Raw genomic sequence first — 15,688 nt, forward strand, 5'->3', positions numbered from 1 at the left:
AGCGTGATGCCTCCAGCTTTGTTCTTTTGGCTTAGAACTGACTTGTCGATGCGGGCTCTTTTTTGGTTCCATATGAACTTTAAAGTAGTTTTTTCCAATTCTGTGAAGAAAGTCATTGGTAGCTTGATGGGGATGGCATTGAATCTATAAATTATCTTGGGCAGTATGGCCATTTTCATGATATTGATTCTTCCTACCCATGAGCATGGAATGTTCTTCCATTTGTTTGTATCCTCTTTTATTTCACTGAGCAGTGGTTTGTAGTTCTCCTTGAAGAGGTCCTTCACGTCCCTTGTAAGTTGGATTCCTAGGTATTTTATTCTGTTTGAAGCTATTGTGAATGGGAGTTCACTCATGATTTGGCTCTCTGTTTGTCTGTTACTGGTGTATAAGAATGCTTGTGATTTTTGCACATTGATTTTGTATCCTGAGACTTTGCTGAAGTTGCTTATCAGCTTAAGGAGATTTTGGGCTGAGACGATAGGGTTTTCTAGATATACAATCATGTCATCTGCAAACAGGGACAATTTGACTTCCTCTTTTCCTAATTGAATACACTTTATTTCCTTCTCCTGCCTAATTGCCCTGGCCAGAACTTCCAACACTATATTGAATAGGAGTGGTGAGAGAGGGCGTCCCTGTCTTGTGCCAGTTTTCAAAGGGAATGCTTCCAGTTTTTGCCCATTCAATATGATATTGGCTGTGGGTTTGTCATAGATAGCTCTTGTTATTTTGAGATACGTCCCATCAATGGTACTGGTACCAAAACACAGATACACATCAATGGAACAGAACAGAGCCCTAAGAAATAACGCCGCATATCTACAACTATCTGATCTTTGACAAACCTGACAAAAACAAGAAATGGGGAAAGGATTCCCTATTTAATAAATGGTGCTGGGAAAACTGGCTAGCCATATGTAGCAAGCTGAAACTGGATCCCTTCCTTACACCTTATACAAAAATTAATTCAAGATGGATTAAAGACTTACGTGTTAGACCTAAAAACACAAAAACCCTAGAAGAAAACCTAGGCAATACCATTCAGGACATAGGCATGGGCAAGGACTTCATGTCTAAAACACCAAAAGCAATGGCAACAAAAGCCAAAACTGACAAATGGGATCTAATTAAACTCAAGAGCTTCTGCACAGCAAAAGAAACTACCATCAGAGTGAACAGGCAACCTACAAAATGGGAGAAAATTTTCACAACCTACTTATCTGACAAAGGGCTAATATCCAGAATCTACAATGAACTCAAACAAATTTACAAGAAAAAAACAAACAACCCCATCAAAAAGTGGGCAAAGGACATGAACAGACACTTCTCAAAAGAAGACATTTATGCAGCCAAAAAACACATGAAGAAATGCTCACCATCACTGGCCATCAGAGAAATGCAAATCAAAACCACAATGAGATACCATCTCACACCAGTTAGAATGGCAATCATTAAAAAGTCAGGAAACAACAGGTGCTGGAGAGGATGTGGAGCAATAGGAACACTTTTACACTGTTGGTGGGACTGTAAACTAGTTCAGCCATTGTGGAAGTCAGTGTGGCGATTCCTCAGGGATCTAGAACTTGAAATACCATTTGACCCAGCCATCCCATTACTGGGTATATACCCAAAGGATTATAAATCATGCTGCTATAAAGACACATGCACAAGTATGTTTATTGCAGCACTATTCACAATAGCAAAGACTTGGAACCAACCCAAATGTCCAACAATGATAGACTGGATTAAGAAAATGTGGCACATATACACCATGGAATACTATGCAGCCATAAAAAAGGATGAATTCATGTCCTTTGTAGAGACATGGATGAAATTGGAAATCATCATTCTCGGTAAACTATCACAAGAACAAAAAACCAAACACCGCATATTCTCACTCATAGGTGGGAATTGAACATTGAGAACACACGGACACAGGAAGGGGAACATCACACTCTGGGGACTGTTGTGGGGTGGGGGGAAGAGGGAGGGATAGCATTAGGAGATATACCTAATGCTAAATGACGAGTTAATGGGTGCATCACACCAGCATGGCACGTGTATACATATGTAACTAACCTGCACATTGTGCACATGTACCCTAAAACTTAAAGTATAATAATAATAAAATAAAATAAAATAGATCTGAAAATCCAGTGCTTGAATATCTGCCAAGTTTTTGACGTTAAAGGAGTGTCTTTATACTGAAAATATTTCAGAGCCACTGGACCAAATCATCCATGGTTCATCACACATTTAACAGGTTAATTCACATACCATAAGATTCACCCATTTTAAGTGTACAATGATTTTTAGTTGTTGTACATTTGAGTGAATATAGTTCAGATTCCAAACCAATCAATTTAATTATTTGGGTAAAAGTAAAACATATGTAATGGAATAAGATGAGACTGTGATGGGGTTTAGTCCAATGTGATGAACCATGAGATGGAAAATTCTGAATTGATGCCACCGATAAATGAACCAACCATGACTAAACATAATTCAGAAGCGAATCTCCAATAACTCCTCAACAATGAGTGGACTCATAACCCTCTGCTGCAGAATGCCCTCATGCAATAGAAGTCTCTCTAGAGTTTGGAAATCTTTACCAACAAAGAAAAATTCTGATGTATTCTCTTTCAGTTGAACGTCCTCAGATGACTTTCAGCAGGCTCCAGACTTCGTGATCTGCACACCTCGGCCTCCCAAAGTGCTGGCTTTACAGGCATGAGTCACCATGCCCGGGTGATTTCCCATGCTCTTTCTACTCCCTGTCCTGTATATCTAAGGGATCCTCCCTACCCAGGATGCTGTGGGCTCCCAAACCCCAGGTCAGCCCTGATATGCGGGCCACACCTTCCTCTAGCCTAGAAATTGATAACCCAGGCGAGGAAGTCACTTTGACATGAGCACATGGTTCACTTCGAGGAATCGTGGAAGGCGTGTGCAGGTCCTGAGGTACGGCAGAATCGGAGTGTGCCAGGTCTGCAGGTCAGGAGGAGTTGAGATTGAGTTATCAGGCAGTGGGAACTCATGCCACTTACTTTCCTTATCTCCTCTTGCCTCAGCCTCGGGGATATGACACATGCCCATGATGAGAAGCAGAACGTGGTCACCATTCACGAACGTGGGCATGGCTGCAGACCCTCATCATCAGGTGTATAGCAAGTGAAAGCAAGTGTTCACAACAGTGAAAAGTTGAGCATCATTTTTCTTAGTGTGCCAAGAGTTCGATGTTAGCGTCTCCATTGTATTTTCTTACAGTGTGCCGTTCTGTTAGATATTATCCTTTTCATTGATTAGCAAGACATACTTAATGCATATTTCGGTTTGTGTATCCATGCACCTACCTTAGAAAACAGGTATTGTCAGGTATTCTCTGCATAGAACAGTACTACCCTCCTCTCTCCCCAAATGTGACTACTGAGGGCAGTTCTGAGTGTTTAATTTCAGACTTTTTCCTCTGCATTTACATACCACGCCACACACACACACACACACACACACACCAAGTACCACTATAAGCATCTCACATCTGCTTTTCCCATTGCCATGTGTCCTGGTCAAGCCCAGCTCACTCTGTTTCCTGTTCAGCATGTACTCCCCTCATCAGATTCCCCTGTATCAGTCACTGACGTTTAAGAAACCTTTGCAACATTGCATCCAGTTTTTCACATTCGCTGGCTTACAGAGGCTGACAGCTTAGACCCACACCAATACAGGCCAAATGCCAATGAAAGTTTTAGCTTCTGGCTCCTTCCGCTGTCAGGTTTAGATTCCCAACCTCTTCACTTAAGGGAACACTCACCTATACCTCCTTTCATTCAGCATGTATTTAAGGGCACACAGGCATACCTTGTTTTATTGCACCTCATTTTTATAGTGCCTCACAGATACCGCAATTTTGTTTTTGAAATTCTCACCAATTTTACACTTTTCCATTATTATTCTATCTGGTATGGTGATCTGTCATCAGTGAGCTTTGATATTATGATTGCAATTGTTTTGTTGTTCTTTAGTGTTTTAAATCTTGGTTTTTTATTTTTGTGGGTACACGGTAGGTGTATATTCTTATGGGGTACATGAGATGCTTTGATACAGGCATGCAATGCGTAATACTCACATCATGGAAAACAGGGTATCCATGCCCTCAACCATCTATCCTTGTGTTACAAACAATCCACTTACACTCTTTATTTTTTTTAAATGTACAATTAAGTTATTATTGACTATAATCACCCAGTTGTGTGTCATGGTTTTGGGGGTAACAGGAACTGAGCCCATAGGAGATGACAAACTTAATCGACCAATGTTGTGTGTGTTCTGACTGCTCCACAGATGAGCTCTTCCCTGCCTCTCTTCCTTTTCTTGGGCCTTCCTAATTCCTGACACACAGCAACACTGAAATTAGGATGACTAAGAGAACCCTACAATGGCCGCTAAGTGTTCAAATGAAAGGAACAGTCACATGTCTCTCACATTAAATCAGAAGCTAGAAATGGCTAAGCTTAGTGAGGAAGCACGCTGAAAGCCAAGGTAGGCTGAAAGCTAGGCCTCTTGCACCAAACAGCCAAGCTGTGAATGCAAAGGAATAGTTCTTGAAGGAAATAATAGTATATAATGCAAAGGAAAAGTTCTTGAAGGAAATAATAATACTAATACTCCAGTGAACACACGAATAAGAAAGCAAAACTGCCTTACTGCTGAAATAGAGAAAGTTTAGGTGGTCAGGATAGAAGATGAAACCAGCCACAACATTCCCTTAAGCCAAAGTCTAATTCAGAGCAACACCCAAACTCTCTTCAAGTCCATGAATGCTGAGAGAGGTGAAGAAGCTGCAGAAGAAACGTGTGAAGCTAGCAGAGGTTGGTTCATAAGGTTTAAGGAAAGAAGCCGCCTCCATAAAATAAAAGTGCAAGGTGAAGCAGCAAACCCTGATGGAGAAGCTGCAAGTTATCCAGGAGATCTAGCTAAGATCACTGTTGAAGGTGGCTACAGTAAGCAACAAATTTTCAATATGGATAAACTAGCCTTTTAATGGAAGGAGATGCCATCTAAGACTTTCATAGCTAGAGAGAATTGACTTGAACTTTGAAAGAAGTTCTACTGTGGGTAAAATGCTATCCAATAGCACCACATACTACAGAGATATGCTTCACAAAAGGGAGAGCTAATCGATGTGGCAAATTTCACTGTGTTCTTTTAAGAACTGCCACGGCCACTCCAGCCTTCAGCAACCATCACCTTGATCCACCAGCAGCCATCAACACCGAGGCAAGACCCTCCACCAGGAAAAAGAGTGTGACTCACTGAAGGCTCAGAAGATTGTTAGCATTTTTAACACTGAATTATTTTAAAATTAAGCTATGTACATTTTTAGACATAATGCTATTGCACACTTAGTAGACTACAGGATAGTGTAAACGTGTTTTTATGCACTACGAATTCAAAAAAGAAAAATGTGTGACTCTCATTATTGCAGTGGTCTGGAACTGAACCTGCAATATCTCTGAAGTACACCCGTATTGGGTATCAGGCATTGAGCTGAGTAAGAAATGATCCCAGGTAATCACCGATAGAATTGCTTGAGCACTTTCCATATCATCAGACCTTTTAGATTTAATTTAATACCTCCAAATGATTTATGAACTACGATTCTTTATTTCCATCTTATGGACTAGGAATCTGGAGCTGAGAAAATTTGGAAGACTTGCCCCAAATCATGTGGTTTTTTATATGGATGACAACTCCAGTCTGTGTTTCTGGAAGTCACGTTAGACATGGCTTCATCTGGAGCTGGGCAAGCTCCTCTGCCCAGCCTGGACCCAGGCTTGTCTGGGATCAATGCCACACACCCAGTCCACACACCTGAAAATAGCCAGAAAAGCCAGAGGGGTTGTTCCCGAATTCTTTCTTCTTACCAGATCTCTTGTGAATCTTCTCAGAAGTGTTTGCTTTTCTTGGGGGGCGCGGCTGTTTCCCATCGTTTTGTGGGCCAGATGCTTCTGGCACTCCCTTCGAATCATTTCCTTCCTCTGCTGTCTTCTTGGGCATGATCTTTATAATGTGAAGGTCACAGATAAACAGTATCAGTGACATTTCTACAGTGCTTCAGAGCTTACAAAGTGTCTTCACATGCATTACCTTAATCAATGTTCTCAATAACGCTGGGAGAGTTACACTTGCCTAAATTAGGAGAAACCTGGGAGGTCAGAAGGGAAAGGAACGGCCCAAATGAATGGGGTTTCCAGGGCTAGAATGCTTATCTTCACACTCTTTTAAGACTGGCATTCTTGCAAACAGCAGAAATCTCCATGTAGTTGAGAGTTTGGTATACAGGAGATTTGAAGAAAAATAGCATTCTAAGAATTCACAAGGTCTACAAGGGGAAGAGGTTCTGTAAAATACAAGGGATCCCATATAAGCTTGTAGACAGCTGCTGAGAGAGTAAATGTAAAAACATAGGGAGGGGACAAAACACTGCTGGGAAAGATGGTGTGGGGAGATGAATACAGGGAAGGGAGAGGGAAAGAAATGGTTTGCTGAAATTAATCTAGGCAGCAAACAAAGCAGTATCACATACGGCATACCACCCTACCGAGGCACCAACATTGAATGTGGAATTAAGTGAGGTGGTTCCCATAACAATTCTGGTTGCTTTGGGATGTGTCACTGACAAAGCTATTTTTTTTTTTTTTTTTTTTTGACGCAGTCTTGCTCTGTCGCCAGGCTGGAGTGCACTGGCGCAATCTCAGCTCACTGCAACATGCAACTCCCGCGTTCAAGCGATTCTCCTGCCTCAGCCTCCCTAGTGTCTGGGACTACAGGCAGGTGCTATCACGCCCCACTAAGTTTTGTATTTTTAGTAGAGATGAGGTTTCACCATGTTGGACAGGTTGGTTTTGATCTCTTGACCTCGTGAACTGCCCACCTCGGCCTCCGAAATTGCTGGGATTACAGTCGTGAGCCACTGCACCCGGTCATTAAGCTACTTTTTATTCAGCTCCCTCACTTATGAAATAGTGAACAATACATGTAAAATAGGCTAAGGGAAAGTCCTCTCTGAGCTTGTAAACACGGTTTAAATGTAGTAATAATAACAATTAATACCTTTCTGAATCCTTCTTTGAATTCGGTCTCCATACTGGCAACCCAACTCCTAGATCCCTTTACCCTCTAAACAAGAGTTGAATCTGCAGTTGTGGGGTCACTCATTCAGGGGCCTCCGAGGTATCCCCTGGGCTGGGACGGGGGATTCCCGGATGTTCCAGGTGCAGGCAAAGCCCTCAAGGAGCTCACAGTAGGGAGGGGCCAACAGTCAAACCTATTCCTAAGCCATGCGAGTGGCCCCAGTAACAGAGCTGAGGCCAGCTGGTCCTTCCTGTTGTGAGAGTGGGTGTCTCAATGGAAGCACCAGCAGGCCCTATGGGGTGAAGCCCTAGTGAGCAACATCTGAACTTCATAACAAATGCAGACGTGAATGAGCTTTAAATGGCTTGGAGCTCTGGATCAGACTACCACTGCCACTGTGCCCCAGGAAAATTCTTTAACATCTCTGTACCACGATAGCCTCATTTTATTATTATGCTGCTGATAGCTATGATCTAAAACATGAACTATGATTCTTTACTTCCATTTCATGGACCAGGAATCTGGACCTCAGAGAACTTAGAAGATTTGCGCCAAGTCACATGACTTTTATATGGATGAAAACTCAACTGTGTGACTCGTTATTATTTGGAGATAATAACAGACACAACGTCACAGAGGTCTTTTAGGGATTAAATAAATTCATCCATGTGAACTGCTTAAAACAGTATCTGGCATCACTATGAAGACAAAAGAAGTAATAAGGATCACAACTGTTAGTATTATCAAACCGTTGGTGCTACACCAGGTTTTGTGATAGATATGGGGAGAAGGAGGCAATGAGGGCATTTTTTATATTCTCCCACTCTTACCAGTGTTCACATCCATGAAGGGACAAAGGTTCTGTGGTCCATCAGATTTGAGAGATACTCACCTTCGGGAAGATTCTCTGGAGCCTGCTGAAAGTCATCTGAGGACGTTCAACTGAAAGATAATACATCAGAATTTTTCTTTGTTGGTAATGATTTCCAAACTCTAGAGAGACTTCTGTCGCATGAGGGCATTCTGCAGCAGAGGTTGTGAGACCACTCATTGTTGAGGAGTTATTGGAGATTCGCTTCTGAATTATGTTTAGTCATGGTTTCCATCTCATAGTTTATCAAATGGGGACTAAACCCCGTCACAGTCTCATCTTATTCCATTAAATATCTTTTACTTTTTCCCAAATAATTAAATTGATTGGTTAGGAATCTGAACTGTATCCACTCAAGATGGGCAACAACTGAAAATCATTGGGTGATTTTCAAATGGGTGAATACTGTGGTATGGATGAATATTGTGGTAAATGGGTGAATACTGTGGTATGTGAATTAAGCTGTTAAATGTGTGATGAACCATGGATGATTTAGTCCAGTGGCTCTGAAATATTTTCAGTATAAAGACACTCCTTTAATGTCAAAAACTTGGCAGATACTCAAGCACTGGCTTTTCAGATCTCTTATAGTGATTGTGGGAGATGGTAGAATCTGGCCTGTTTAGTTGGGGAGTAATAGGTCTATTGGAGACAGTTTGGACAGTTTGACCTTGTCTTATAATTGTGTTGTCAGAGCAGAAGAGCCAGTAAACACATATGTCCCCTTTGTATTCCTGAAATGTACAAAGATCTCTACCGAAGAACCTGTCTTTTTTTCACTCCATGTTATCTCTGCTCTCTGACAAGTGGGAAAGCTCTCTCTGTGTTGGATGAGGGATCACTCTTTCAGACTCACTCCCGAGCTCATCACAGAGAATCAGGGTTGTTTGGGAATGAGAAGACTATTTGGTTTTGATAAAATACAGAGAAACAGCGATGCTTATTACATAATGTGTTCACCACCCTCACTCCTAAGATACCTATCCAATACCTACATGCTGTTAATGAAACAAACTCTGGAAGTTTTTGGCGGATCCACAGTTTTAATAGTTTCTTTCTTTTTTTGTCACTTTTCACATTTCTTAACTGTCTTTTGATTCATTAACAGTGCTTAGGAAGAACAACATGTCCTTTAAAAAGAAATATTTCAAACACACAGAAAAGTGTGGGGAATAATATTGAGTCCAGTCAGATCTCAACATTACCCCACAGCTATGTTAGGTCTGATTTATTTATTCAGAATATTAGAAATACTGCAAACAGGCTGAGCGTGGTAGCTCATACTTGTAATCCCAGCACTTTGGGAGGCTGAAGCGGGTGGATCGCCTGAGGTCAAGAAGTTTGAGACCAGCCTGGCCTACATGGTGAAACCCCGTCTCTACCAAAAATAAAAAAATGAGCTGGGTGTGGGGGCGGGCACCCATAACCCCAGCTACTCCGGAGGCTGAGGCAGGAGAATCACTTGAACCCGGGAGTTGAAAGTTGGAGTGAGCTGAGATTGCCTTATTGCACTCCAGCCTGGCCGAGAAGAGTGAAACTCCATCTCAAAAATAAAAACAAACAAAACACACTATCGACAAGTCACAGCTGAAGCTGTGTGTGCAGCACTCAGCAATCCCTGCTCTCCCTCCCTCCTCCACTTACAGCCAGTCACCTTAATTTGATGGCTTTTTATTCACATTAATGTTTGCATATATTTACCATTTACTAATTATCCATAAAAATATATATTCTTGTTTTGCATGTTTTAAAATTTTATATGAATGGCCTCTGTAGTTAACTTTCTGCCTGCAATTTTTTTTCACTCAGCCCTGATGTGTATGAGGGAACAAATGCCTGAGGATCTTTCCCAAGTAGCTGAGCTGAAAAGCAACTGGGCTTGAGGAGACCCTTTCCAGCCCCTTCCCATCTACTCACCCTGATTCCCGCAGTTATGGTCATTATCAAAATCATTCCCCTGGAAATCTGCGGCCCGTTTATTATGCATGAAAGGTGAGAGGGTAACCTTGAAACCTAGAAAGAAGCAAAATGTTTATTCCCTAAGAGAGAAGCTTAGGCCTGGCACTGTGGCTCACATCTATAGCACCAGCGCTTTGGGAGACTGAGGCGGGAGGATTGTTTGCGGCCAGGAATTCGAGGCTGCAGTAAGCTATGATTGCACTACTGCACTCTAGGCTGGGTGACATGGTGAGAGTCTGACTCAAAAGAGAGAAAAGCCAAGAGAAGGAAGGTAGTGTCGGTGGGGGGTTGCCAGGATGCCACAGAGACAGTTGGACTCATCAGAACAAAGGCCTAATGAAGAGAAACGTGCAGGATCCAGGTATGAGCTCCACTGTGGCCAGTCCCTGCCCTCAGCCCTGACAGGATACAGAAGAGCAGAACACCCAGAAGCTGCCTTGCGATTTTTCCCTGCACAAAAGGAAAATGTGGGGTACTTTCTGCAGCCTAAGAAGTAGCCAAAGCAGGAAAAGGGATGCTCATGTGTCCCCAGACTTGTCTGTACCTAGGACTTTCTGTTACCTAGTTTAGTCATAGCCTCATACTTTCTCTTCATATACACATAGATGATTTTCTCCGAGGCTTTCATCTTTTCCCACTCTTTCTTAGAGAAGTATTTGGCAATATCATTGAAGGCCTAGAAGAAAAAAAATGGAGTTCTGGCAGTACTCAGCTAGGCATGTCTGCCATTCAGCTGGAGCCACTTCCTGTGTGCTAGATCTGGGAACTGGGGATGATAATCCTTCCTGGTTGATGCCATGGCTAACTGACAGAACATGGGGCACCTACCCTAGCTTCTCCCCTGCCACACAGTAGGGCTTTAATGCTGCTGGCTGGCTCTCTTCCCACCTTCCAGAGTGGACTGAGATTCACCAAATGAAGTGCACAGTCATAGACTTGTCTCCAGAGATGCTAGGTGATGACAGAGCGAGGGTGGGAAGTTCCCAAGGATCCAGATCTCCCCCAAGACCCTGCTCCTTGTCTCCAGTGTCTCTGTCCTCCCCTCCTCAGAAACCTGGTCACCCCACACTGTCCCCTGGGCCACTACTATGCCCCCTCCAGGTCACCTCAGCTTTTGTATCTTCTCTGGTATTTGAGCATCATCCCTAGCTCTCTTTGCACAGTCGTTGTCTCCGTTCATGGCACCAGGACTAGTCTGACCTGCAAGAGAAACAGACCAAGTCTTTCCAGCCGCAGGACCTTTGGTCTTGTGGAGGGAGAAATCAGTGAAGTCCGGCCACACTCAGTCACCTGGAATCAGGTGCTGCATTTCTCCATCCGGGGCTTATCTGTCCCTGAGTAAGGATATGGGGAGAAATCAGATGAAAACAGGGAACCAGGGGTCTCTGGGAGAAGTATTGATAGGGGATGACAGGTTTCCTATGGGCAAAGCAGCCTTGAGTCTTTAGGAGGGGGTTGGCTACTCTTGTTAGTAGTTTCCCTGGAGCTAGCCTTGCCCTGAAAGATGTACAGACCCTTGTTGGGGAGGCAGGGACATGACTATGTAATTGTATTGAGTGAGGGCGTTCTGACACCCTCACTCAATAAAAAAAGGAAGGGAAGTGAGTCCCAGAGATAACATGGTCTCTGGTGATGGATCTGATCAGGCAGAGGGTTGGGGGGTTCTGTTCTGTTGAAGAGAAATGAGCATGGCTACTGTGAAGAGATTTAGAGGCTATTACTGGGTGATTTGTAAATTATTAGAAGGAAGTGAGCTAGAATTTCTGAGACTGCAAGAGCCCACCAACACTTAGAGAGAATATGGGGTATTTCAAGATGCAGCAATCAGCCAGGAGTGGTGGTTCACGCCAGTAATCCCAGCACATTGGCCAATCCTCCCGCCTCGATCTTGGGACTACAGTACAGGCATGCACCACCCAGCCCCCACTAATATTTTTATTTTTGTTTTTTTTAGTGGACAGGGTTTTGCTATGTTGACCAAGTTGGTCTCGCCCTCTTGGGCTCAAGCGATACTCCCACCTCAGCTTAGGGACTACAGGCATGCACCACCCTGCCTTTTGCTATGTTTTCAGGCTGGTCTTGACCTCCTGGGCTCACTCCATGACTTGAACCCGGGAAGCAGAGGTTGCATTGAGCCGACATCACACCACTGCACTCCAGCTTGGGCGACAGTGCAAGATTGTCAAATAAATAGATAAATACATACATAAGAAAGAAAGAAAGACCAGCTGAATCTCCATAAGAATAGTAGTAAGCTTTGTGGTATTTTTACTTACCCTCGTCCCATCTCATGCTCCCAGCTTGGTTCTGTTCATTGCTGATGAAATACAGATAGGATTGGCCAGAACTGGTAGATGGCTGGCTGTTGATCATGAAAATGTCAGACCTGATATAGTCCTCCTTGGAAAGGCCCTTTCTAGGGGCTGATACTCTGTGTCAGTGGTGCTGTGAGACAATGACATAATGCTGACCATTAAGCCAGGGGAACATGGGTCCACATACGGCGGCAATCCACTAGGCTGCTGAGTGACCATCACAGCCGTTGAGGTTTTAGAAGAAGAAAACCTTGCTGAAAATGCAGAAAAAAAATGGGTATTCTCTTGAGAAATGAACCCATGAAGCTACCTTCTGATGCTGTGACTGCCGTAAGAGGAAAATTATTGTTTTATTTATTCATTTAGTTATTTTATTGAGTCAGAGATTCACTCCGGTTGCCCAGGCTGGAGTGCAATGCCACGATTTTGGCTCACTGCAACCTCTGCCTCCTGGGTTAAAGGGATTCTCCTGCCTCAGCCTCCTGAGTAGCTGGGATTACAGGGATGTGCCCCTATGCCCAGCTAATTTTTGTATTTTTAGTAGAGATGGGGTTTCGCCTTGTTGGCCAAGCTGGTATTGATCTCCTGACCTCAGGTGATGCACCTGCCTCGGCCTCCCAAAATGTTGGGGTTACAGGCGTGAGCCACTCTGCCTAGGAGGAAAAGAATTATTAAATGCTATTGTTATTCAAGACAACAAAGACTGTGATGCTTGGAAGGTGTATCTACAGCTTCGAGATTATGGATTTCTGGCCCAGCCAATCCATGGTGACATCATCAGTTTTTGCCTCTGCTAGTGGTCAAGGAGGATGAGATTCGAGAGTCCAGTGAAATCAATAACAAGACCATCTTGTCGTTCTGAGTGTAGCAGCCATTTTCAGTGGTCCCTGGGAGCCAACTAGAGACAGGTGGTCCTGTAAAAGCTCTGCTCTTAATGTGGGCACATTCCACTCCCATGTGTCTTCAAAACCTTTTTCTGGAATATATGGTTTTTTTTTCAGTTGATACATAATAGAATAGTGTTTATGAAGCTGCCTTTTGCTTTGTAACATAAGTAAGAGAATGTAATGGCATCTATATTCAGTGAAAGTGTTTTGATGTGCAGAACATGGCGAGGTGCAGTGGTTCATGCGTGTAATTCCAGGATTTTGGGAGGCGAGGTGGACAGATCACTTGAGGTCAGGAGTTTGAGACCAGCCTGGCCAACACAGAGAAACCCCGTCTCTACTAAAAATACAAAAATTAGCTAGGTGAGGTGCTGGGTGCCTGTAGTCCTAGCTACATGGGAGACTGAGACAGGAGAATCCCTTGAACCCAAGAGGCAGATGTTGCAGTGAGCCAAGATCATGCCACTGCACTCAAGCCTAGATCACAGAGTGAGAATCCCTTTGGAAAAAAAAAAGGTACACAACACTTCCATCACCACAATGCTATTCCTTGTGCTAGTCATTTTTAGTAATACTCACTCTCCTCCCACCCACCATTCCTAACCCCTGGCAACCACTAATCTGTTTTCCACTTCTACAATTTTGTCTTTTCTAGAATGCTGTACAAATGAAATCTTATAGTATATCACGTTTTAAGAGCTTATTCCACTCAGCATAATTCCCTGGAGATTCATCCAAGCTATTAATATCTGTGTATCAATAGTTCATTGTTGCTGTTGTTGTTGTTGAGACAGAGTCTCACTCTGTCACTCAGGCTGCAGTGCAGTGGAATGATCTCGGCTCACTGCAACATCCACCTCCCTGGTTCAAGTGATTTTCCTACCTCAGCCTCCTGAGTAGCTGTGACTACAGGTGCACGCCACTACACCCTGGTAATTTTTGTATTAGTCATAGAGACGGGGTTTCAACATATTGGCAAGGCTGGTCTTGAACTCTTGACATCATGATCTGCCTGCCTCAACCTCCCAAAGTGCTGGGATAACAAGGTAAGCCACTGTGCCTGGCCAATAGTTCATTTTTATTACTGAGTAGTATTCCATAGGATGGATGTCCCACAGTTTGACCATTCACTTATTGTAGGACATATTGATTATTTCCAGCTACTGGCTATTACAAATAAAGCTGCTATGAACAATTATGTACAAGTTTCTGGATAGGCATACATTTTAACTTCTCTGAAGTGTAATTGTAGAATTGTATGGTCATTGCATGTTTAGTTTTGTCAGAAACTACCAAACTGCTTTCCAGAGTGGCTGTAAGATTTTACCTTCCCAACAGCACTTAATGAGGTGTCCAGTTTCTCTGCATCCTCGTCACCATTTGGTGTTGTCACTATGTGCTTTATTTCATCTATTGTAATAAGTGTGTAGTGATGCCTCACCATGGTCTTAACTTGCATCTAGTGAAGGAAATGAGTGTTGAACATCTTTTCATGTGCTTATTTGCTTATTTCCTCTTCAGTGAAATGTATGTTCATATCTTTTCATGATTTTCTAATTGGATTATTTGTTTGCATTTTTTACCATTGAAGTTTTTTATTATTATTATCATTATTATTATTATTATTATTATTATTATTATTATTATTATTGAGACAGAGTCTCGCTCTGTTACCCAGACTGCAGTGCAGTGGCACGATCTTGGTTCACTCCAATTTCCGCCTCCCAGGTTCTAGCGATTCTCATGTCTCAGCCTCCCGAGTAGCTGGGATTACGGGCACGCATCATCATGCCTGTCTAATTTTTGTATTTTTAGTAGAGATGGGCTTTTGCCATGTTGCCCAGACTGGCCTTGAACTCCAGGCCTCAAGGGATCTGCCCTCCATCCACCTCGACCTCTCAAAGTGCTGGGATTACAAGCGTGAGCCACCACACTCAGCATACCATTGAGTTTTGAGAGTACTATACATATCCATTATATATTCTGGATGTGAGTCCTTTCTTGGATATGTGGTTTGCAAACATTTTCTCCTAGTCAAGACCCAGTTTTTTCATCCTGTTAACAGGGTCTCTTGCAGAGCACAAGTTTTAAATTGGATGAAATCTAATTTATTTGTTTTCCTTATGGATTATGCTTTTTGAACCATTCACTATGCCCTAGATCTCAGACGTTTGTCCTATGCTTTCCTGTAAAAGATTTTTTTTAGTTTTATATTTTAGATTTAAATCTATGATCCACTTGAGTTATTTTTTGTATAAAAATATGAAGATTAGGTCTTTTTTTTTTTAGCCTATGGCTCTGCAACTGCTCCAGCACCATTTGTTAAGCAGATGACCCTTCCTTCTTTTTGTCCCTGTAAAAAATCATTGTGGGGCTATTTCTAGGTTCTCTATTTTGTTCCAGTGATCTATGTGTCTATTCTTCTCCCAGTACTACACAGACTTGATTCCTGTAGCTATATAAGAAGTATTGAAATATGGTAGAGCCATTCCTCCCACCTTATTCTTCCTTTCCAAAAA

The 15,688-nt window shown here is 42.7% G+C and overlaps 2 pseudogenes; one reads left to right on the plus strand and one right to left on the minus strand.

Annotated features, from left to right (window-relative positions):
- Positions 1 to 7,336: 7,336 nt before the first annotated feature.
- On the minus strand, positions 7,337 to 11,147 carry LOC101150613 (protein SSX5-like; annotated as a pseudogene).
- Positions 11,148 to 11,313: 166 nt separating this feature from the next.
- Positions 11,314 to 13,144, plus strand: LOC101150988 (ornithine aminotransferase, mitochondrial-like; annotated as a pseudogene).
- The last annotated feature ends 2,544 nt before the right edge of the window (positions 13,145 to 15,688 follow it).

The sequence above is a fragment of the Gorilla gorilla genome, chromosome X (genome assembly GCF_029281585.2).
Source record: "Gorilla gorilla gorilla isolate KB3781 chromosome X, NHGRI_mGorGor1-v2.1_pri, whole genome shotgun sequence".
In the NCBI taxonomy this organism is placed as follows: Eukaryota; Metazoa; Chordata; class Mammalia; order Primates; family Hominidae; genus Gorilla; species Gorilla gorilla.